At 39.7% G+C, this 24,241-nt stretch overlaps 1 long non-coding RNA gene across 4 annotated transcripts in view; it reads left to right on the forward strand.

Annotated features, from left to right (window-relative positions):
- LOC146544777 (uncharacterized) overlaps nucleotides 1–22,792 on the forward strand; it is a 51,225-nt gene extending 28,433 nt beyond the window's left edge. For 2 of the 4 annotated variants that reach the window (XR_014882642.1, XR_014882641.1), the window contains 2 exons: nucleotides 645–1,024; nucleotides 1,719–22,788. This is a non-coding gene — a long non-coding RNA (uncharacterized LOC146544777). Of the gene's footprint in view, nucleotides 1–644; nucleotides 1,025–1,718 lie in introns of all 4 variants that reach the window. The other 2 variants (XR_014882643.1, XR_014882640.1) reach the window with 2 other exon arrangements.
- The last annotated feature ends 1,449 nt before the right edge of the window (nucleotides 22,793–24,241 follow it).

The following is a 24,241-nucleotide window of genomic DNA, read 5'->3' on the forward strand; positions in this document are numbered from 1 at the left end:
ATCTCAGTGTAAGTGGGAGCAAAAAAAAAAAAAACAACCCTGAAGCTTCTGTGTCCTCTCTAGCTACCAGCACCATTTCAGACAGAGTTATGATCTCAGGGAGCTCCAATGCAGTGCTCTGCTGGGAGATCCACAGCTTGCCCACAGGGTAGGAAGAACAGGCTAGCTAACATGTATCTGAGATACATCTTGCTAAATGGGATCCCAAGTGAAATCTTGATTAACACAAGAATTAAACTATAGTTTAGCTGAGAGGAAAGCCATAGTTTCTCCTAAAAATCATTCTTAGTTGGACACTGTGCTTCCATTTGCATTTTTTAGAACTGCTGTCACTACCTAACCATTCAGGTCAGCAGCCTGTCCTTTTTCCCTGTACTAAGTAGGGCAAATAGCAGAGGAACAGCCAAGAAACACAATGTTCCCTAGTTATTCTGCTGGGACACCCCAGGATAACTGGGAGCATACACGGTAACTCTTTTTAACACTGTTTCTAAAACAGTTTAATGAATCTTTCTTTCTGCATATATCCTTCATCTTTATTTTTCTGTAGGCTTTTTTCTGTCCTATTTTACAGCAGTACAGAAATTGAGCACCAAAATTCTGCTTATATACATCTTGACTCTTGTCCTATGCTGTTGTAACAGGAAGACAATTGAATGCCTGCAATAGCTTGGTCTTTGCTCTGGTTTTGAAGATGCTGCTGTTTAACTTTTATAACTGCACGAATCAACAAGATAGATAAATATTTTTCTACCATGACGGGATGAGAGAAAGATGTGAGTTCACTTAATTTGTTACCGGGAGGATTCATATTCTTCAGTCAGAAAAGCAGGCCAAGAGTACACAGCAATGGAAGTAAGAAGCATTGAATGATCACGCTGGAAAGACCTTTTTTGAAACTGCAATGACATCTTCATATGCAAGCTGTGGCTATATCTACCTAAACCAGGATTTATTAGGATCTGGGATTTTCTTCAGTTAGACATCAGAGGCTATATGTTGAAACGTCATACTGCAAGAGCAGGTAGTTTTATCATCAAGGTCTATTATTAAAAAATAAGACAGATAAGAGACCATTGGCTGCCTAATGTAGTTTAGAAACCCAATTCTATAGAAATTCTGCAGAATAACTTGTGATTCAGTCATTTTTCAATGTTTTAAATTCAAACTCTCTGTGACAAGTGTCACATCCCCAGTCTGCTTTCTGCCTGATGGCAGAGCTGTACACCACTCTCCTTTTGGACCTCCTATGTTGTCTGCCTCCGAGATTTCACCACTCCATCAGCTGCACAGAGTCCCCTGACTACATGCTTCATGCACACTGGGATTTTGGAAACTAGCTGATGTAAGCAAAACATATGCATTTGTTTTGGGTGAGTTACCTCATCCCATTAGAAAGCTGAAAGAAAAAGTTATCAAAACAATTCTGCTTGTTTGAGGCAAGGAGAAAGTATATTTATGAATTTTTCTTAATTCCATCTCTATTTTATTTTGATATTTTCAAAACTGATTTCAAATTAAATAAAAATCAGAACATTTCTCAAAATTACCTTCAGTTGAAGGCTGAAACTTGAAATGACATTTTTTTTATTCCATATACATCCAGCGTTCTCTATCTTGGCAATGGTTTGAAGTTGGCAGTTCAGAGTCAAGAAGTCAGCAACTTTCCTGTTGTGCTCCCACTCTATCTCACCATGGCATTCCCTGTGGTTTTGCAGATGGACCGTTGGGCTCCATGCACATGACAAGACCAGCACTAACCTCCTGCAGAGCACTACTCTCCTTTTACTTCACTCCACATCATCTGGAACAGAGAGAGCTTCTTGAAAAGAGTGGATGCTGCTTTTGCTCCCTTGAAGACCCTCTGTCCGTGATGATGAGCCTTTTTGTGTCACAGATTCATTTTCTCTGCTTAGTTTCAAAAACCATTTAAGATCTGTATGCAAACTAAAAGTCACAACATTTATAAAAGAGCTAAAAATAAAATGCAAAAATACCTCAGTACTATCTGTAACTTGGAAAGAAAGAAGAGAGCAGCTCCTTCTGGTTGGAATGAGTGTAGAACAAAGCACAGACAAAGCTTTGTCTGCTACATGGCAGTAGAAATCAGTCAGTGTAATAGATGAGACAGACAGTGACAGATATTAAACAGGGCATTCTGGGTTTAGTTATAGAAGCTTCATAGGTGAGGGAACTTATGGACTATAAAGCCAAATGACAGTGTGCATCTGCTCATTTGGTCTCCTTTCTAGAAGCTAGGCTGCAGTAGCAGACAAAGAATACAGCAACCTGGAGTACTTTGGAGATTTTTTGTTTGTTTGTTTGTTTGTTTTTAAACTGTAATTTAAGATTTGTTAGCTTTTTAAATTATCATTAGTGATATTTAAAAAAGTAAAAGATACTTGTAACTCCAAATGGCAACAAAGGACTAGGGATTCTATCTGGCATGTAGACAGTTAGCAACAATAGTTTATAAATTATGAAGTTGAAGCTGCCTTACAAGGATGTTACTGAAATTACAGCCACAGGTTTTCAGCAAATTGAAAGACACAAATAACTTCAGAAGAAAGGAATGTACATCATCAGCAGCAGAAAATAATTCAATGTGCAAACAGTATTGTGGCCACTGCCTGACCCCTGAAAGAAACGGGAGGATCAGCAGCTAAAAAATGGCTCAAAATTGGATGAAGTGGCTTATACATGATTCTTTTCTACCATTTCCCTTGCCAAGATCCTGACCCACACTTCTGTTTACTGAAGAGGCTTGTGTCAATGCAAAGGAAAATCACTGAAATGAACAGATTTAAATATATATATATATGGTTTCACAAAAATAACATATCATTTGTTATGCAATAAACTAAGAGAAAAAAGGGTTTAAATTGGCTTTCTTGTTAGAATGTAATTGTGGAGCACTGCTGCAGATGCTTTTGTTTAGAATTCATTGTAAACAATTTAGAAAACTATGCAGAGAGAATTTTGATTTGAAAATCAGTTTTAATAATCATATGAATACAGAATCATAGGATGGCTTGGGCTGGAAGGGACCTCAAAGATCATCTGCATCCAACCCCCTGCCACAGGCAGGGTTGCCAACCGCTAGATCAAGGACTAGATCAGATTGCCCAGAGCCCCTTCCAACCAGACGCTGAGCATCTCCAAGGATGAGGCATCCACAGCTTCTCTGGGCAGCCAGTGCCTCACCTCCCTCTGTGAAAAACTTGCTCCTTTCCTTTAGTTTAAAACCACTCCTTCTTGTCCTATCACTATCTACCCATGTAAAAAAATAGATTATCTCCTGCTTATAAGCTTCCTTAAAAATCAGAAGGCTTAATGAGGTCTCACTGGAGCTTTCTCTTCTCCTTACTGAACAAGCCCTGTTACCTCAAGCTGTCTTCATAGGAGAGGCGCTCCAGCCCTCTGATCATCCTCATGGATCTCCTCTGGATCCTGTCCAAAAGCTCCATGTCCTTCCTGAGTGCCTGATGCAGCACTCCAGGTGAGACCTCATGAGAGCAGAGAGGGACAATCAGCTCCCTGCCATAGAAGTGCCTAGGTTCGTATAATAGAGAACTGTATTTTGTTTGCTTGTCTATTTGTGTTTGTTTGCTTATGGAACAGCTGTAGGTTTCTGAGCACAAGAACAGCCAGCTGGGCCCCTATGCACCAAAGGACAGAGAAACCTAGCTCTGGGTGATCTACACCACTTGTCCAAAATATAATGTCCACATGCAAATATCTATCAGCCAAACTGTGTGTATATAATCTGACTCACTGATTCATGGGTTGCAGCACGGGAGGAAAAGTAATAATAGAATTGCAAGACCTGTGTTATGTACATAATATTGCGGCACGGTTTCCCTCTGTTCACTGTGCCATAAAAATAGAATAGCGCAGATAACACACCTAGCTAGAATTGTTTTACACGAGAACTGGGTGGGCACGGCACCGCGCTGACAGAAGCTGTTTGCCCGCCAGGCTTCGCCCCCCGCCGCGCCCTGCCCGCGCACAGCCGGGCCCGCGCCCTCAGCGCCGGCCGGAGAGCAGCCCCTAGCGGCCTGAGCGCAGCGCGCTCCGGCACCGGCGCCTGGAGCTGCTGAGGTCCTCCTTCGGGGAGAGGAAGGCGTGAGATCTGTCACAGCCCCCTCCCCGAGTTTGTTTTCAGGAAGTGTACGTTAAAATCTGCTGTTGAAAAATTACCCTCGGCCACCAGTTGTAACGTGACTATCACTGCTTGCTGAATGAGGCAGCTTTTAAAACAAGCTGAAGTGAATTGGTGTCGGTCAGAATGCCTATTTACCAATCCAGATTCTTTGGTAAGACACTTGTCTTAATCAGCTCTAAAGTCTCACAGTGTTAGTCCAAATCCAGCAGTCCTATTCAAGTAAGTCATGTCAGCACACGGCTAACTAACCTTACAGCACCAGGTAACACCAAGTCAGCACCAGTACCGCAGTGCTCCCCACCCAGACCCATCCAGATTCTGCTGGGGTAGTTCACTGTTGGAGGAAAAGAGGCAACTGCAGGAGTGAGACAGCTTGCAGAACATAGCACAGGCAGTCAGCTGCCAATTTGCAAGCAGGATTTATCTCCTGTCTCAGATTAGTGTCCCTTCACTAATGCCAAATAGGTACTTCCACATTCATCAGTGAATGAACAGATAAACAGTAAAATGTGTTCTGCCAGAAGTCAAAGAAGATATGAAACTATGTTTTCTCTTCCACAGGGCTTGCGTTTATCTGACCAAATTCAGAGTCTGCTCTCCTGGGTATGTGTAGATCTCTGGATCCCATGCCTTTAACACTTTGCTTTCATCATCTACAGTATTTACAGCTATTTACAGCTATTTACAGCTATTCAGTAAATAATTATGCCTGTTAAAGCAACCCAAACTACCAAACTGGCTCTTTGGGAGTACCTCTTGGAAGTAGATGCTTCAGGTAGCAGGTAACTCCACAGCAAACCTACACCATCAGTCACAGTGATGATGCCTGGACTGGCCATTCCTGGGTCAAACCCTTGAGATATGTTTTATGAACACGCTAGTTTGGTCACATGTATTAGCACAGTCAGCAGCACTTGATCTGGGAATAGGATTGCTTCATGCTGGAGACTGAATAATCTCTAAATAAGCATGATTTTTGTCCTTAAGAATGTAAACAAACTGAAATCCAAGAGTGAGTAGCATGGGAGACTTAGACCAGAGTCACACAGGCTGTAGAATGACAAAAGGAACAGTAATAACCCCCCATGTTTAACTGAATCGCTTTAACAATCCCACAGCAGACCCACAGTCTGGATCTAGATTCAGACAAAAACTTAAGTTTTATCCCAGCCAGCCGTCCCATTTGTGATGTCTCCTCACCTGGTATGAGAGATCCTTCATTTGCTAACACTTTCTTGGAAAACGACTTCAATGCACTGCTGCAGATCTCAGACTCAGGAATAGAAGCTGTGCAAAGATTGCTGCCCCTTGTGTCTTGAAACATGGCAGTAAGTGTTGGCGCAACCCAGGAGCATGGCCTGAGATAGGCTTTATTCAGTGACATGGCTTCGGTGTTCTGATATCTGCTTTGCCCATCACAGATTGGCTGGCAGTAACCTCTTTTTGTACCTCATAGTTCTGACAAGCTGTTCCCAACACTCCTGTGCCCTGTATACACTCTCTTGCATGTTGAGTAGTGATATGATAAACACAATTTTTTGAATCATTTTCTATTTCATTGTCAATTTTACTTCCACAGTAAAGGCTGACTATGCTTGCACTTACAAAAGATTGTTCAAAGTTCAAATGTCCTGAAGCTGAAGAACTTCAGCCAAAATTGAGCAGCAGTACTCAGATACTCAGAATTATTCCATAGGTTTCTTTCTTATGCTCTCATTTTTCCCCTGGACATCCAAAGTTAATAATGAGCAGATTTTAACGGTTTCAGCTCATGAATCTTGGCATATTTATTCAGCATAAAAGAACTGCTCATCATCAAGTTTTTTTAGTGTCTCATTGCTCTAATCTTGACCTAGTTTGTGAATGTTTTGTTTATCGATGATGGGCTACACAAACAGCCTCATCTCAAAGGAATTCCTAACAAAAACTCAGTCCAACAGTACACATATTTTTGTCCAGGACAACCTCATCTCCTCTTTTTTTTTTCTTTTTTCTTTTTCATTTCTTCCTTTGACAGTGTTCCTGTCTTTCCTTCTTCCATAAAAAACATCATATGCTTACAATTATTTTCTCTTCTATCCTACAAGTGATGACTACAGATTACATACACAAATCTTATAGCATTACTGGGAACTTTCCATGATGATGTGACTCATTTCTCAGCTGAGATTGTAAATGCTTTGCAAGCTGGGGCTTTACGTTTTTCTTATCTTTCAGTCAATACACTCTAAGAAAATAGACAGTGTGGAGGACTGAAGAAGGAGTAGGAACCCTGAAAGTTGAACGCCCGGTCATGAGCTTCCTCAAGACCCACACTTAGCAGTGTAAAATTGTTACATTGGGCTTCCCGGTGCTTTATTAGACCAGAATTATTAAACCCTTGATATCAACATGAAGTTTCATAGTTGGGTGTAGAAAGAAATTGGCCGTTTAAATCTTCTACATCTTGCTGTACTTTCACAAGAAGCCTGTGGAGGTGGGCTCCCAGGAAAGCCTGAAACTATGTGGACAGAAAGTGACTGGTTTCAAGATGATAGCCATAATACTTCTCAGAATACGAGGGCAATGCGTTACCAAACTGTCACTGTTAGAGAAAACTACTATCAAATGGGAGCAAATAGAGACTTCGCTGCAGGAGGTTATTTCAGAAATAAACGGAACAGGCATTACATGAAGCAAACTGACTCATGAAGACTGGAAAATAGCATTCTCTGGACTCTAGCACTGGCTTCCTGCAGAGAACCACCATGCCCTGCAGTATCCCTCGGGAGGCTCAGGCCATCCTCTTGAGACCTTGGACCAGGCTCGAACCTGGTGGCATCCCAGATTGCTTCAGCTCTGAAAAAACTCAGGAAGACACCATGACTGCTACAAATTCCTGCAAGAAAAGAGAGCTATGTCACAAAACGAGCAGAGTTTGGGTGTGAAGTTAATCTCACAACCTCTCTATACCACCAACATCTCTGACCATCTCTTGAACCAGTTGTGGTTATTTTGACCCTGGCTTACTTCATATCAAAGAGATCTCAGAACAGGTGCTGCCTCCTCTGCTGTGCAGTCTATTTACAGCTTGAATTTACTTTACTATTTTCTCATTGTGTGCCAAGAGTCTTCTGCCCAGCTCTTTGTCTCTACCTCTTCCACAGCTGTTGCTATTGCAGCATCTCATCAGCATATGCTTTCAATTCACTTTGAGACTATGTAAAAAGGTGTAAAAAGCAATAAATTCACATTTTCCCCTAAATATATTAAAGACTTGACTACATCTCAGCATACTAAAAGTAGATTCATACTAAGAGGCTTTGAAAAGGTCGAATTCTGTGAAGATCCAGTTTCTAACTACATTATATTCAGCTGTGCTTAGTCTTTTTGTGTTCATTTTGTCAGGCTATGCTAACAAATGAGTTTGCTGATATTATTTATGGGATAGTAAATCTTACGTGCAACAACATAAAATTCATACTAATGAGCAGAAATCCATCACTGATCTGTATGTTCAGTCAAAACAAAAATAAATATCTCAGACTGTGGGTAAAAAATTCTTAATAAGTCCTGAAGATACACAATTTGAGGATTAAATTATTCATAAAATTTCCACTGACTTCAAATAATATGTATATTTGACAAATCTGTAACTCATTTCTGGTTAATCTGTAGATGAGAAAAGTCGAAAATTGACATATATGTGTTCCTTACCATTTTTTTTTTTCAAATAATAATCTCCTAATTTTAATGAGTTTAGAATCTTGAAAGTTTCCTAATGAAGCGCACTTTGATTAGTTTCAAGATTGTATCGCTCGCTAAATTGGTTTACGCTGATATGATTTCACAGCCATCAGTAAAGCTAAACTGATTTATTCCCGATGAAGATCTTGTCTGCAACAAGGTGCTAAAATGTAAGAGATGGGTTGTGCAGGAAGTGCCACTGCTTGAAGTGTCTGCAAAGAAATTCTGGCTGGTAGGAAGACATGAGAGTATTTCCACCATGGGCTGGATTGCTGCATCTCTGCACTCTCAGTGAGATTAATCCCAATATGTTATGAATGTGGCACAGCAGAATTTGTTCTTTCTCATTTTATTTTGAGTTGTTTGCCCTTGTTTCAGCTTAATCAAATGTGAACACTGAAGGGTCACAGGACAGGAATCTGTGGATTTCTTTGCTCTCCGTCTCTTCAATAAATCCAGTGAGGTCTTTAAACTTTGCAGAGAAGATGTTACTACTGTAATACATCCAGTATGTAATAACATGTAATTTCATCTGTCCAGTACTCAGTGAGGGAAGGTTGATTTTAATATAAACGTTTTTACTAAATCTTTGCAATCTCAGCTAATTAATAGAATTAGAAGGAGAAACAAAAACGGAAAAAACATGGAATCAATTCTGTTAAATGACGTATCATAAATTATCTTCTGTGCCAACCCTTTCCTTCCCCTTCTCTCAGTCCCACATCTCTGCACATGACTCTCTGATTTCAAAAGTGAGGAAGAGGAAAAGAATGAGAAGGCAACAGTAGGATTCTTTCTTTAGATCCTGATTATTTATGCAGACCTTGGATTTGTCTCTTGGATAATGTCTGGCTTCCAGCAAAGCTGAGGAGTATTCCTGTTCTGTATGGTGTGTGGGAAAATCACATCGACTGTACAGATCAATGGGTCAGGCACATAGAGGGCTTCTGTATGCAGGCTAAATAAAGATCTGTTGAAATGTGCCATATAACCCACGTTCAGAGAGCTAAATTTCCCAGAAACAAGCTAGTATTTCAACCAGCCCCTCAGTGTGAATAACTCTCAGTATCTTCTGCTGGAAGTGACTGAAAGGATCTAGCAGTTTCCTAGAAAAATGACAATCTACTATTTGGGAGTTGCCAGAAAATGAGGCTGTTTCCTGCATTGATTGATGCTCTGAAATGCTCACCCACAACCAACTCAAGGGTACTCCTTCCAAGAACACAGTGCTCGTGACTTTAGTGGAAATGAGAGATAAGGAGAAGATCCTCCAGGCAGCCTGGAAAGAGAGAAGCATTGCATTCCAAGGGCAAGTGATAACAATTTCTCTAGACTTCAGCGAAAAGATACAAGAAAGAAGGTAGAACTTTAAAAAGCCTTTGTAGATTTAAATCCTGGCCTGTCATCTCTTCTGAACATGGGAGTTCTACGTGAAAATAAAGATTACTCCTTCTGGGATGCAGATTGAGGGATATTTTTAACAGATATCACTGCCATTGTTGCTGTGGGCCATTCAGATGGATTAATTCCTCATGTTTTAATGGCAGGTAGCACGTCCTGGCATTGTGTGCTCTGTGCACAGGAACCCTTGGGAGTTGCATACAGTCCATGAAGTCTACTCCATCATTGGTACTGAGACAGATGGCACAGCTGCCAAAGCTGGCAGGGCTGAGCATCTGGTAATGTGTTGATTTAAAGCAGTTCTCAAGCAGTGTCCACTGTGTGGTTGAACTGAGATGAGCACAGTTCAGAGTTACTATCCTGCTGGAGCCCAAGGGTGTTGCCACAGTCTCTTCTTGGAAGCAACTACCAAATGCTTTGGAAGGTGAAGAAAAACAGTCTCCCTTCTGGGCAGCCTGTCAGGAACTGCTGATATCAGGGAGGGAGTCAGAGCTGTGGAAGGTTACTGCTACCACTGTTTCACAGTGATGTTTGGATTCCTCTAGGAAAGCTCTTGTCAGGCTTTCATTTTATTTTTTTGGCTTTGTCAGTGCTTTCTGTCTCTCTCTCTCTGTCTTGAATAAACAATGTCTGGTTTAAATATAACTGTAGTTCAGTTTCTGACTATTTGTAGCTGGAGATGAGCAAAGATTTCCCCAGTGTAAGAGCACTGGGGTAGTTTACCATCCCAAAACTGACAATACAGCTTCTGTGGCTAAACCCCAGCTAATTTTAAACAAGCACTGTGGCAAGCAAGGCAGGCTTCTGCTCTGTCTTTATTCAGTCTGAGACAGCTTTTTCCCTCCATTTTTCCTTTCTTGGCACCAAGTGATAACAGACGGTTCCAGAGCCATATAAATAGGTCACTCTGAAATTAATGCCTCCTATTTTTTTCCGTGGAAACTACAGCAGATACAAATACACAATAACAGCCTTTGATATAGCAAAGCCTCAGCTGCAAAACACTATTTTTCAACACAGTCACCATCATTAGCTACATATTTTTGCCAGCGATGAACAAGAGCCTGCATGCCAACTTGTAAACATCTGCATCAGTGGAGGGGTGCCACTGTTGCTGTCATCACTGCTGAAACACACCACCCACCACCTCCCTGTGTTCACATCCACTGTTTGGTCTCCAGAAACGTTAAGCAAATGTCAGTGAATTTGTAAGTGGGTGCCACTTTTTCTGCGTGGAGAAATTCAGTTCCACACCTTCACTCCATATACATTTCCATTTCAGATGCCATTTTGTCAGATTGTCCATCTGCTGCCATCTGTCACACTGCAACAACATGTAAAGGAATATTGGTGGGAAGGTTCTACCTCTACTGCCATACCACCAACATCCGCCTCTGACATCATGGCCAAATATAATAGAAAAGGAGTCAATACTTCTGGAGCAGCATGATAATACCAAGTCACCAGATTATGACTGGTTGGAGGACTCTGAGAAAAGTATTATAGGTAGGCTTGCAAACAGTAAAGCATACTTGTAATCTGCGTAGCTAGCCTCAGAAAAGGTTATCAACCTCCCATTAAATATTGTTAAATCATGCTCAAGACAGAGGGCACTCAGTGAGACCGTATTATCTCAAATACCAAACCCATTCCCACAAATGCAATGCAAAGTGGCCCCTCAACTCCAGAGATACTTTGAAAAGTATACCACACCACTTCAGAGATGTAATTATTTATAAGAACAATGAATTTCAGTAGAAAAGCAATACCTCTTGTGGGTGTCAAACTTACAGCTCTGGAAAATGACTGCTGATAGGAAATCCCTCAAAATATGTCCCATGTGAAAGCCTGAGCTAGGCTTAGGCCTCAGTAGTCAGAAGGTATTGCAGAATCAATTTATAGCTATAAAACCTGTCAGTTCTCATAACTGAAAGCTTCTCCTTCACCAACAAATCCCTGCAAAATGTCCACCATGTTGATGACAGCAATCTCATGCTGCTTTTGCCAGCCATTTCTTGAATGAAAGCTTTGCACATGAGACCAAAACGGACAGAATTTGTCTATGCCTTTTATTCAGTTTCTTCAACTGTAGAGGTCACTGCATTTCTGTGACTTTTGGTTTACCTAAGGAACTAATACTTGATATAATAGGGCCAGGTTTACACTTTAAGAACAGAGGAAATTTTTGCACATTGATAAAATTTGTCATTTTATCTGTGTCCTGCCATCAGAGGAATAATGGGAATCCAAATACTTTTAGAACTTTTTAACTGCCACACAAACTGTCAAGAGAGATACATTATCTCTCAAATCAGAAAATAGCTTCTTTTCTGCTATCTTATCAAACAGCACCTCATAGTTCTACAAAATGTATCCTGCCTGAACTACTAATGGGGAGATGTTTACAAGTATGCAAACTGGAACTGCATTGGACTGGAAGCTATGAGACCTGATTTGGGCAATCATCACAGAATCACAGAATTGTAGGGGTAGGAAGGGACCTCTAGAGATCATCGAGACCAACCCCCCTGCCAAAGCAGGTTCCCTACACCAGGTCGCACAGGTAGGCGTCCAGGCGAGACTTGAATATCTCCAGAGAAGGAGACTCCACAACCTCCCTGGGCAGCCTGTTCCAGTGCTCCGTCACCCTCACCGTGAAGAAGTTCTTACGCACATTCGTGCGAAACTTCCTATGCTGCAGCTTATGTCTGTTTCCCCTCGTCCTGTCTCCACGTACCACTGAAAAGAGACTGGCCTCACCGCTATGGCCGCCACACCTCAGATATTTATAAACCTGGATCAGGTCCCCTCTCAGTCGTCTTTTCTCAAGGCTAAATAGACCCAGTTCACTTAGCCTTTCTTCATAGGGGAGATGCAGCACAGCCTTCAGGCGTGTCAGCCAATCCTCCCAACTTCGTATCATCAGCAAACTTGCTGAGGGTGGCCACTATCCCCTCATCAAGGTCACTGATGAAGATGTTGAACAAGACCGGACCCAGCACAGACCCCTGGGGGACACCACTGGTTACAGGTCTCCAGCCAGACTCTGCACCACCAACGTCGACCCTCTGCGCTCTGCCAGTCAGCCAGTTCTCAACCCACCTCACTGTCCACTCGTCTATCCCACACTTCCTCAGCTTTGTTATAAGGATGTCGTGGGAAACAGTATCAAATGCCTTTCTAAAATCAAGGTAGACTACATCTACTGCTCTTCCCCCATCCACCCAGCATGTGACAGCATCATAGAAGGCCACCAGGTTGGTCGAGCACGACCTCCCCTTGGTGAACCCATGCTGACTACTCCTGATAACCTCCTTTTCTCCCAGTTGTCTGGAGATGGTATCCAGCACAAGCTGTTCCATCACCTTTCCAGGGACAGAGGTGAGGCTGACAGGCCTATAATTACCCGAATCTTCCTTCTTGCCCTTTTTGAAGACTGGAGTGACATTGGCTATCCTCCAGTCTTCAGGGACCTCCCCTGTTATCCAAGACCTCTCAAAAATGATGGAGAGCGGTTCGGCAATGACCTCTGCCAGCTCCCTCAGCACACGTGGATGCACCCCATCAGGTCCCATGGACTTGTGGACCTTAGTACTGCCTAGGCGCTCACGCACGTCCTCTTTCCTGACTAAAGGGAAGTCTCCCATTCCCCAGACCCTCTCACTAACCTTCAGGGTGTGGGAAACCTGAGGGAGAGCCTTTTCACTGAAGACGGAATCATAGGAAATGAGGAAAGCAAAATGTGGAGAAGGAATTCCAGAATGAATCTGAAAATGGAAGAAATTTGGATATCAAGGCTCTTCTTCAAAGAACCAGGATCCTGGATGACAAGGCTTTAGGAATACGGGTGGAAAAGATGTATCTGTGTCTACATATATGGATATAGTGTCCAGACAGAAAGTGATTATTTCACTGGTACATACAAGATTACAAAGATTTGGTTGATATTCATTTATTCTGTCAGTTTGCCATTTTCCCATCATTTATGTTAACCATAGTATTTAACAATGTCTAAAAGTGCAGACAAACAAAAATTAAGAATTCGTGAATTAAGGGAACAAAGAGTATGAATTTATATGTAATACAGTACTTTACCCGAGAAAGGCCAATGGGAAAAGCAATCAGATTTTGTTTAAAAATTAAAGATACACAAAGGTTCTGGAGCTATTTATGCTTCTAAATACTCAAGAGTAAAGAACATAAATACATATGAACTTTCCATTTTTTCTATTACCTTTTAAAAGGTGCAATTCATTCTTATTCTTAGAAAGAAATAAAAGTATTAGTAATGCATAAAAGCACGCATCTGATCCTCAGCCCTTAGTATTTTGGTGATACCATCTGGAGGAAAGGCACTGCTTTGTCCTGTTAAGTGTGTCGGCTACAGTGACTTAAGGCCTATACCTCCTCTCACCACCTTTGGTTCCTGCGTTTTTCTCCCTTCATTCACTCTTCCACACCTTGACATGTTTGATTCTTACCTCCATCCACTCTGTGACTGCCAGCTGTGACTGCCTAATTTTACCTTTTGTCAGATGTATTCCTTCCTTCCTTCCTTCCTTCCTTCCTTCCTTCCTTCCTTCCTTCCTTCCTTCCTTCCTTCCTTCCTTCCTTCCTTCCTTCCTTCTTCCTTCCTGTCTTTCTTTTCTTTCTCCTACCCTGTTCCTAGAGCTGAAGGATGTTCCCTTACACAGACTACATACTACACCTGGGGTACATGGTCTTTGTATGTTAAGAAAACCCAGTCCTGATCTTAAAGTTTAAGTGTGGTAAAGACAGAGCACTTTATCCTTCCCTTACAGAATATCCACGTGGATTTAGAAGTCAGCTCAAGAGTCTTGTTCATTCGCTGAGTTCAGCAGGGATGTAATGCGCTTAGTTACAGCCCTGCTCTTGAAAAATTGATTCCATTTTCAGAAATATTACCAATTCTAGCAGGATTCTTCACTGTGAATGTAAGGAATTTCAAAACAAAACAAAACAACAAGAAAAGAAAAGAAAGGAAAAGAAAAGAAAAGGGAAAAAAAAAGAAAAGAAAAAGGAAAAAAAAAAAAAAGGAAAAAAAAAAAAAAGAAAAGGAAAAAACCCCAAACCAAACCAAACAAACAAACAAACAAACAAAAAAAAAAACAAGCAAAAAAAACTGTAAGCCCATCTGGGAAGTTATGAGAACCAGGGTCGATTTATAAAGGTGCTCAAGTGTTCTAGTTCACATGAAGTGCAGGGGTATGAGCTCCGGGCATCTGCAGGCTCTCTCCATCCAAACTGATGAAATCCAAAGTCTTGAGGATATCTCAAATAAGCGATCGTCTTATGAAGCTTTGTCTACTCATCCCTTATCTGTTGAAAACAATATCAAAAACAGCCTTTCTCAGCAGCTCAGACTTTTCAGGTTTATTTTTATGTACATGAGTTCCTGTAACTCATTTCCTAGTCCTGCTGGCCAGCACGGGGATGCACACAGAGTCTCACACCGAGAGAGACACTCAGTTACATGTTTGTCAAGGCCCAAATGGATGGGCAACAACCCTCTGTGCCCTTTGACAACTAAACCCTTTATAGGTGCCTACACTGCAGTCAGGTGTGGAGTAGCACTTCTGGGTTTAGCTGAGCTATTTCTGGGCATGAGTAACAGAGGCACAAGCATCTCTTTCCCTTGTATAGCCAAATGAAAGCCTACAATACTATTCCTTCCTGTGTTGCTAGCTAGAGGAAGCTAGCTGAGAGGTATTTGGTGCATAAACATGTACAGATGGTGAAAGCTGTTTTAAAAATCATCCTCTTTTCTACATAAACTATGGGACCCGTAGAAGCATAGATCTGTAAAAAGGGAAGAAGGAAAAAAATCTCTCCTCCAACTTCAAATAGTCATAAAGGTTTTTCAGCATGTATTATACATATATTATAAGTTTGGATTAAATATTACTTTTTTTTCTTTTTTTTTTTTTTTTTAATTTGACTGAGTTTTGTTAACGTGTTGCTGCCCATCGTAGGCTCTGATGTGGAGCACCCCATGACCATTGCACCTTGTGTTAGGCTACTGATTTCTATGAGAGGGGAATGTCGCAGGTCCTCGTGGTAGTGCTATAAAGCAGCAACTTCTCCAAGCCCATCTACCTGCTGCCCCGAGCACACCACACTGTTCTCTGACAAAAACTTTTATGACAAAAATTCAGATCATTCTCTGCATATGCAGTGACAGCTACAGAAAGACGTTAGCAGGAGCTTAGCTGGACATGCAAGCCACTTCAATATATCCTAATTAAACACCTTACTAAATACAAATTCCTACCAAAAAGAAGTTAGGAGAAAAGTACATGGCATGTGTTAGTCCCAGCACTAATTGAATTCCTTAAAAATTCTTGTAAAGCAGTGGTGAGTATGGCAGTGTAAGGACATGAATACAGCAAGGTAGAATAGAAAAAGAATAGAAGCAAAGTGATGGAAAACAAACCAGAGGTCATAAAAAAAATAATAATCTGGCCACTTCTATGTTATGATGTGCCATAAAATGAAGAAACATAAAACCTCGGGAAAATACATATATATTTAAATTTAAATTTAAAGCACTAATTTTTAAACAGTTCTGTTAATCTTCATATGGACACTAGATGGAGATCTTGAGTCAGCCATGCAAGAGGCTCCTTTATCCTGCTTTTCTTTATTTTAATCTGTTTTATCATGGACAGAGTACATGCAGTGCAAGTTTACTCTTCATTTATGGCATTTATGTTTTTAGTAGGGTTTTTTTTTTTTAACAGTGAAAAGGTAATCTAAAGTAAATAAATATTTACTTTTAAACATACAAGTTTAATTAAGGTTACACTGCATCTTCCAAAAGAGAAGGGAATGCATCTGGAGTTGCAGAACGCATGCTTTTCTTCATACTAATTATTTGTTTAATTCCAATGGCATATTACAATTGTTTTCTCACTTTTCAGTGCAGGATGTGGTTTACACTGACGGTTGTCTTACTAGCACGTAGCACAGATTATGACAAGGAAAAAGACAGTGGAGCCATTCAGTTGCAGCACTACTAATGACCCAAGCATTGTTGTTTGCATAAATGCAATCCTTGTGTGCTAACTAAACCTGAGCAGTACAGCTGCGAATGCTGCTTTCTTTCAATTTTCCCTCAATCTCCATATGACGTGTGCACATGGTAATAAATGAACCCCTCCTGTTAACATATTGTTGTTTGTTTCATAAGTACACCTTTCTTTCATGCTACAGCAAACTCAGCCATAAAATGGGAATCACATATTGAGCCATTCTCTTAAATACTTCCTTTCATGATGGATTATCTTTTTTCCTTTCAGTAATCTGGACTTTTGCAAATTATATTGCAGAGCAGCATAAAATGCACTGACATCAGGCCTTTGGATGCTGCTACAGACTGGCCTTAGGTGCAATGAGTTTGGCTGTCTCAGCTCATTTCATAGGGACACAGAGGTGCATATCACAATGTGTGCAGTTGGGGATTTACTTCCAGTCTCTCCCAGAAGATGCCCAAAAATGAATCAGTGAAAGGACTGTGTTACTTCTCATGGCATACACAGGTACAGTGTATACCCAAGGTGAGGTGGGATCAATCTTCAGGCCGGTGCATGCAGACAGTAAAAAAGACCCAAAATTGTAGTGGACCTGCTGTTCTGTTTCTTATGCCACTAATGTGGGAACAATCTGCACTAAAACATTCCTGTGGAGGGATAAGACATGCTGCAAAGAAGCAAGCTGAACACTGAATCAGTTATTTTAAAAGGATCAATTTTTAGAATGTATTATATATAAACAATTGTTTCCCAATATGGGGAATGATCTTATTTGGCAGCACACTGTACTTCTTCTGCAGAGCAGATTGCTCTGTCAGAGCAAAGGAAAAAATAATATATTAAAGACATGAGATGCATGAAAAATGTCATTAAATAAGTCTTTACTAGCCTTGAAATGGGGATGGTTTGCATAATTGATTAATCATAAGGGGACATTTTTGGTCACAGAAATTATCATTAGTAGAGCTCCAAAGTTAAATAATCTTTATACTAATTAAAAATACCATTTTTCCCTCAGATCTTCCCAAGATCTCTTCTTCCTTTCAGGCTCTCTGACTTTTATGGGCCTTAAAAATTGAATGATATTTAACTGGAATGTGGGAGACAAAACCACTGCTAGCAAGTTATCTGTGCAGCTCTGCTAGCAGCAGCACGCCCGCTCCATTCCATGAGCTCAGCCCCGCATCCACATTGCTCACCCGCTGCTCCCAGCTCGGAGTTGGGCTTCTCCATCTGACCTCCATGCAATGGTGGCTGCCCACATTTCTGTCTTTTAAAAAGAAAAACATTATGGTAGCAAACAATATGTTTCTGCACCCTTTTTTCCCTTTTCATCTTCTCTACCTCTCATTTACTGTAAATCCTTCAGAAGGTGCAAAGTGTTGGCACTCACATCCATGACAAAAGGAAGAATGGAGATATCTGGCATCAGGCAGAAGATTTTTCCATTTGCTATTTTCCTATGGCCAGTTTAATTTTGCTTATTTAACCAGAAAATGACCTCTAAATGGAGACATATAGAACCTTCTTATCATAAATGTCCTCTTCAGGAGCTCCCTAATCACATGTTTCTCCATACTCTGCAGGCAGGAAAGTTTGGTCATATGCTCATTTGTTACTCTAATTTTTATAATGTGAAAATAGGGAAATATTTTTACGCCTTAGTAACATACTGTGATGGCTTCCAAAGATGAGCATAAAATTGCGGTATAATTAATCTCAGTCTATAAAACTAACTGATCTGTATTTGTGTGTATACTTACATAGAACATAAGATATATATAAACACAAGCTACACATTCAGAGTAGATTATATAAATACTGAACATGATTACATAGACTTAAATACTGATACATATGGGAAATGCATATTTAAAGAACACTGTAACGGATATTTAAAAAAATTTCAATGCATTTAGGTATTATTTGTTGTACAAAATCAAGATTTCCTTCACACTTCTATCAGTATTTTGCATGTGAAGTACTGTTTTCTAAATCTGTTTTTATAGTTAGCCAAATTCAAAGCTGATTCTGAGGGTTTTGAAGCAAATCAGATTTTCCCCCTCAGTTTCTTACTGGTTGTCATTGTAGAGTGGAACCAGAGCAATGCAGAGTCTTAGATCTTTTCAGACTCCATTGGCAAATTCATACAGTTCTTTGGCTTTAAATAACATAAATTATGATTTCCAAAGGTTCTTAATACCATAGCTAGCATTTAAAAAGCCCTTACCAGTCTCCCTCACATTTGTTTCTATTCTACCTTTTATTGGTTCAGTTTCTCACCCTGATATATACATATATTTAATATCTTGAAATGTATTTCATGAATCTTGTTGATATGAAAAGCAAGTATGTTATAGTTGTATGTTTTAAAATATCTGTTCAATAAATAGGGATTTGCAACTTATGCGCAATTGCCTTTGTGCTTTAATGATGGCTGTGGTGAAGTTTGTTTTTCTATATCAGTATGCATTGACCATTCAGTATTATCAAATACCTGAACACTGAAGAGGAACACATTGCAGTCCTCCAATATGCTCAGCCAGTGTTATATATTTTTATTTTGCGTTTTGAATCTGAGATTTTGAAGTTGTCCTTCCAGTGGTTCATGGAATACTGTGATTTTTGAGGTCCCTGTTATTTGTCCTTATTTTTCTTTCCAGCAAAGTTGTTTAATGGATATATCTTTTCTCCCACATTGTCTCTTCTCAGTGAGCTTCATGTCAAGAAAGCTTCCCATCTTGTGTTTAGAAAGGTTCTGAAAAACACTCTTTAACAAGCTTACACATTTTTTTCCCCTGAATTTGGTGTAAATATTCCCAGGAAATGAATAATTCTTTAGTATTTACATTATGAATGCAAGACGGGATACATAACTGTCATGACATGTAAAAGAATCAAATACTTTCAAATACAGTAGTTGATTTTGTCCAGCCCTGGAAGAAACTAGAATTCAGCTGATGTTAATGGAAATACTTTCTCTTAAAAATATGAGGTTATCATCTCAACCCATGTAGAGTACTAAAAATCCATTGGATATCAATGACTTCCAGTCACAAAGAAATGGTGGCTTTCAGACTAGTGACCTAGATAAGACGGGATCTGTATTCTATTATCACTCCCTAAAGTATCTAGTCATGCATGGCACTTTATCACCTTTTCTATCCCAGTATGTTATAATATGCTGCTACATCCTACAGCACAGGACACTGCAGACTAACATGTTACTTCTGTATTATTATGCTTTCTACTTACTCTGTCTTTATAAATGAAATGTCTAACCTATTGATTTTATTGCAAACTGTAGAAAAAAATAAAAATCAAATCAAAGGGACTTTTTTATGAGACAGTACAATCAAACCCCCAAGGGAACAAAATGCCCCTGCTGCACACATGGAGCTCCATCCGGCTGCCAGCACTGACTTCCTCCTACCTCGTCATCCACTCTCACCTCACGTGCACCTCATGTACATTGATTCAGCCAGCAACTAATGCAGCTGCCTGAAGGAACTGCCCAGGATGGAGTGTTTCTCTACCTGGAAAAACCAGTGTTGCCCACGACCTGCTAGGCTAACGTATTCATAGAAAGCCTATGTTGTTTCTGGCACAATTCTGTTCAATATAGATACTTTTCATGGAAAATCTGTTTCCAGTATTGTGCACATGCCACTATCCCCTCTCTTGTCATAGTTGAATGCTGACATAAATCTTTTTCTAATAAAATGAACTATTCAAATTATTTCTTTACTGAATGATGTCTGAAACAGATGTATTTTAATCTGCTAGGCATAGAAAATGAAATTTACATGTCAGTGAGGTCTTTCTGGTTAATAAATGTTTTAAAAGAAAGCAAGCAGGAAGCTAAATATATGTAAAACTGCGCAGCTTTGCACCGGGTGTTTTTAGCAGAAAATACAATATTCTAATACTAATTTATGTCTTATTTATGAGAGAAAAAGGATACACGTTTAGTGATAACAAATATCACCTCTGTAGGGATATCATGTAAAACACTGGAAAGAACTCTGATTTCACCAACAGTACTTTCCCTGTACTACTCTTGGTAATCTCTTTTTTTTTTTTTTTTTTTTTTTTTTCATGTGGGGACAGCATCTGCACAAAGCATTTTGTTTATTATTTCTGTGTGATTTTGAACTCATTATGTTTTCCTATTATTTCAGCTGTTTATGCAGCACCAATTTTGGTACATTACTGTAGCTCTCTTCTTCTGAGAGTGCCAGATCCAAAGCTCATTGAAATCACTGGAAGGATCCCATTAGCTGAAGCTGACCCGTGGTCAGGAATAGAGGTTAAGACCACGAAAGAGCTGGTGTCAGTGTCCCCCGGAGTTTCAAATGGGCTTCTAAATAACAAGAACACTTCTGAAAAAAGATGGATTTCTAGTTGAAATTTTAAGGTCCATCACAATAGTGTTGCTTATTTTGTAGTGCTATTTTGTAGTGGGCAGGCAAACTGTTGCCAAATTTGATGAAGATGTAACAACAGTGTTTGCCTGAACTGGATGGAAAGCTTGCAAATAGTTCAGCAAAAGGAACGCTGCCTTGCTCAGCTGTGCCAAGTCCCTCAGCTAGCACCTTCCTCCCCCCAACCTCTCTTTCTCCTGTCCCTTGCTCTCCTCTGCATTCCACACCCAAAGGAAAAGAAAGTGGTGGCTCAGTGACCCGAAGTGTACCTCAGATAATACCTTCATCCCAGGCAATGCCTGGAAATGCAGGAATTCTGCATGTGTCCTGAACATATCTCCCCACAGCTAAAAAGGGGCTTACATACATAGCAAAATCATTCCAGGGGTGTTTCAGTTGCTATCTGATCCTGATTAGCAACTGCTTGTGTCTGTATAAGTTTTCAGCCAGAGAAACTCAGAAATGATGTCCTGATTCGTTCTTTAACAATTAGCAACCCTGAGCTTCAGCATGACAGATTACTGCATTTTGGCAGTATCACCAACAGACAGGGAGTTGGGAAATTGTAAGACATTATTGTATTGTTGGTAGCCTGAGTAAATCTAAATCTTTTCAAGCTTTGCTTCAGTGGGTTAATTCCAGGACCTGAATTACAAGCGCAATTTGAATTACATTGCAAAGACTGAACTTCACTTTAGCAAAGTCCTTTTCCTTAAGACTTATGAATTCTAACTATTTTGAAATGCTGAAATGTTGAAATCTTTTGATACCTTTCTTATTATTTTCAAGGAAAGACGAGTGAAGGTTTTCACTGACTTTCCCTGGCAGCACCTCTTTATTTCTCTAAGTGTGTTTCTTTGACTCTGGCTTTGTTTCGCGGTATCTCAGCTGCTGTTGCACACTGTAACACCCACAGTTACACCAAATGTCTGCACAGGGGCTTCTTATTCTCCCAGTCCTAAACCTGAGATATTATAATAGCAGAAGGAAAAATCCTTGTCGGAATCAGGAAATAATAAAAAAGAATATGAAAAAAATAAGTGTTTCTGTCTATATAGGGAAACTGAAGAGACCTGTAAAGGCAAGAATGATTTCAGTTTGTCTCTACATATTTTATCTGGGAATTTTAAACCCCTCAGCTGCCTCTAACTAATTAAGGCTGAAGCTGGAAGCTGAGCTGTGTGACGCAGTGTAGGGGACAGCACCCATTTTGTAAGGGAATGAAGTGAGACGTGATTACTTGATTTCTTCGGTACAGAAGATTATTAAATATTGGATTTGTGAATAAAGATACATATTCGAGTTACAGTTTGACCATTAGGATTGATTTTTTTTAATTTTTATTTTTTAAACAATTAACAACAGTGACGGTAAAGAAAAAAGATTCTGCAGTGAAGCATCATATAAAATATTTTTTATCAGTAGCTTGAGTTGTTAAAAGAGACCCGCATCTGACAAGCTTACATACAATTATATTTAGAATAAAAGGGTTATGATTGAGCCGTACCAGCTAGAAACTATAGTTTTTCAGGTTATTGAGGTGCTTGTTACACATTCTGCACAACAGGAATACTGATTAATTGTTGCAGGAGGCAAAAAAGTACTGGTTAATATTAGCAGTTCAAAACTCAACAATTTTTGTAAGAGAAACAGCTAAATGGAGCTGTGACACTGCAGTTGCTTGCTATAATCAAGGACTTTCAATAGACAAATCCTTACTTAATTTCTCACAACTGTACAGAACTGTATAATCAGACTGAAAATATGGTTTCTACTGTTTGGGTTTTCTGCTTCGTTTCTTAGTGCTTCAGTTTTTTCCTGTACAGTACAGGAATATTATGCTGTGTTGCATAGCTCTGCATCTTTGTATTTCTCATATTAATAAAATAGAAAGAACTGGAGGCAAAGAAAATCTGTTGCTAGAAATGTTTAGTTTTCCATCTGTACCAGTTGCAATTTTATCCTTCCTAAGTGTGTTTGTGTTTTTCTTAATCCAGTCTTAAGAGCCTGAAGTAATGGGGCTTCCTATGTATACCTTCAGAGAGCACTGGGAAATACAACACACACCACTGCTCAGTATTTTTCATAACATTCTGGTTATGTTTAGCTTTTTATGTGAATTCTATAAAAGTGATGTATAATCTTTTATTTGTAAGAGTCTCTCATTCTGCTGGAAAAAATATATACTATCGATATTTCCTGGTAGTTACGCTAGCTTCCCATAATTATTCTTACTGGCACATATATTTCCAATCATTTTAAAACAATTTTGTACTGGGAATACATGTCTGCAAAATAAAATTTTGGACAAGATATTGGAGAAGAATATTTATACCGTATGCTGGCTGGAGATGAATTTAAGATTTGGTTCAGGAAGAATTATGGGTGCAAATGTCTTGTGTGATTTTGCGGGTTTGTGTATCCCTATGGTATCAGCTGTTTTTCTGTGCCCTTCAGGTTTTTACATTTTTCTTACAGTAAATTCCTGAGCATTTTGGGATATAATGCAAATAGTAAAGTAAAAGAGGAAAGCAAGATACAAATTCACTAAAATTTGGTTTATGTTGCTCAGAATTCATATTGTTTCAATACCTATAACTCTGCATGCAATGTATGTGTTCCTTATTTATTTACAAATTTGCTTACTCCCCTGCTCACTTCTGGTTATACTACATGACTTAAATCTCTCAGGGTACTGCACTGCAGCCACCAATGTACTGCAAGAAATGCTTTATATAGACTCTGAAAGATGTATTGGAATTGCTTTGTGGCTACAAGACTTGAAACACACAATATAAGATCTTCCTGTGATTACATATAAACTGTCTCCTGTAAAGATGTGAATCCATGAGGCTGGAAAGAGAATACTGCATGTTCACTGATTCCAGTGGGATTTAGATTTTCAAAAGTCTAATTTGTCCCAGATGTTAAGAGGTGAGACTTTGCCTAGGACTGGTGAGCGAGCATGTTACACATAACATCCCATACAGGACACACGCAGGGTAAGGGGGAAGGAAATGAAAGGTTATTCCGAGATTAAGGGTTCACAGTACTAACTAAATGCTAAATGTCCATAAAATACCTTCTGGAGACAGTTGCAAACTATTGTTTGGATGCTTCCCTCAACATAAACAAGGCTTTTCAGAGATTGCTTGAGAACCTGTTTTTCTCATTATAGTTTTAAATTTGTGGCTCCTAATGCTGATCTCATTGGTTGACATTAACTCTTCTTTCTGTTTGTTATTTTTTATTTTTTTCGAATTAAGACATCCATTACTGCTGCATCTGAGTAAACAAGCAACCGTTTCCCAGCAGAAGGCACAGATAGGTCTGTGTTCCCCTGGGCAGGGAGGGAGGAAATATCAAAACCAGAGTGAAATATCAAAACCAGATCAAAACTCCCCCTGCGAACACCTGGACACAACGCCTTTGTTCATACATTTACTTCACTGCATCCTGGACTTTTGGACTTT

The sequence above is a fragment of the Meleagris gallopavo genome, chromosome 3 (genome assembly GCF_905368555.1).
Source record: "Meleagris gallopavo chromosome 3, MGAL_WU_HG_1.1, whole genome shotgun sequence".
Taxonomy (NCBI): domain Eukaryota; kingdom Metazoa; phylum Chordata; class Aves; order Galliformes; family Phasianidae; genus Meleagris; species Meleagris gallopavo.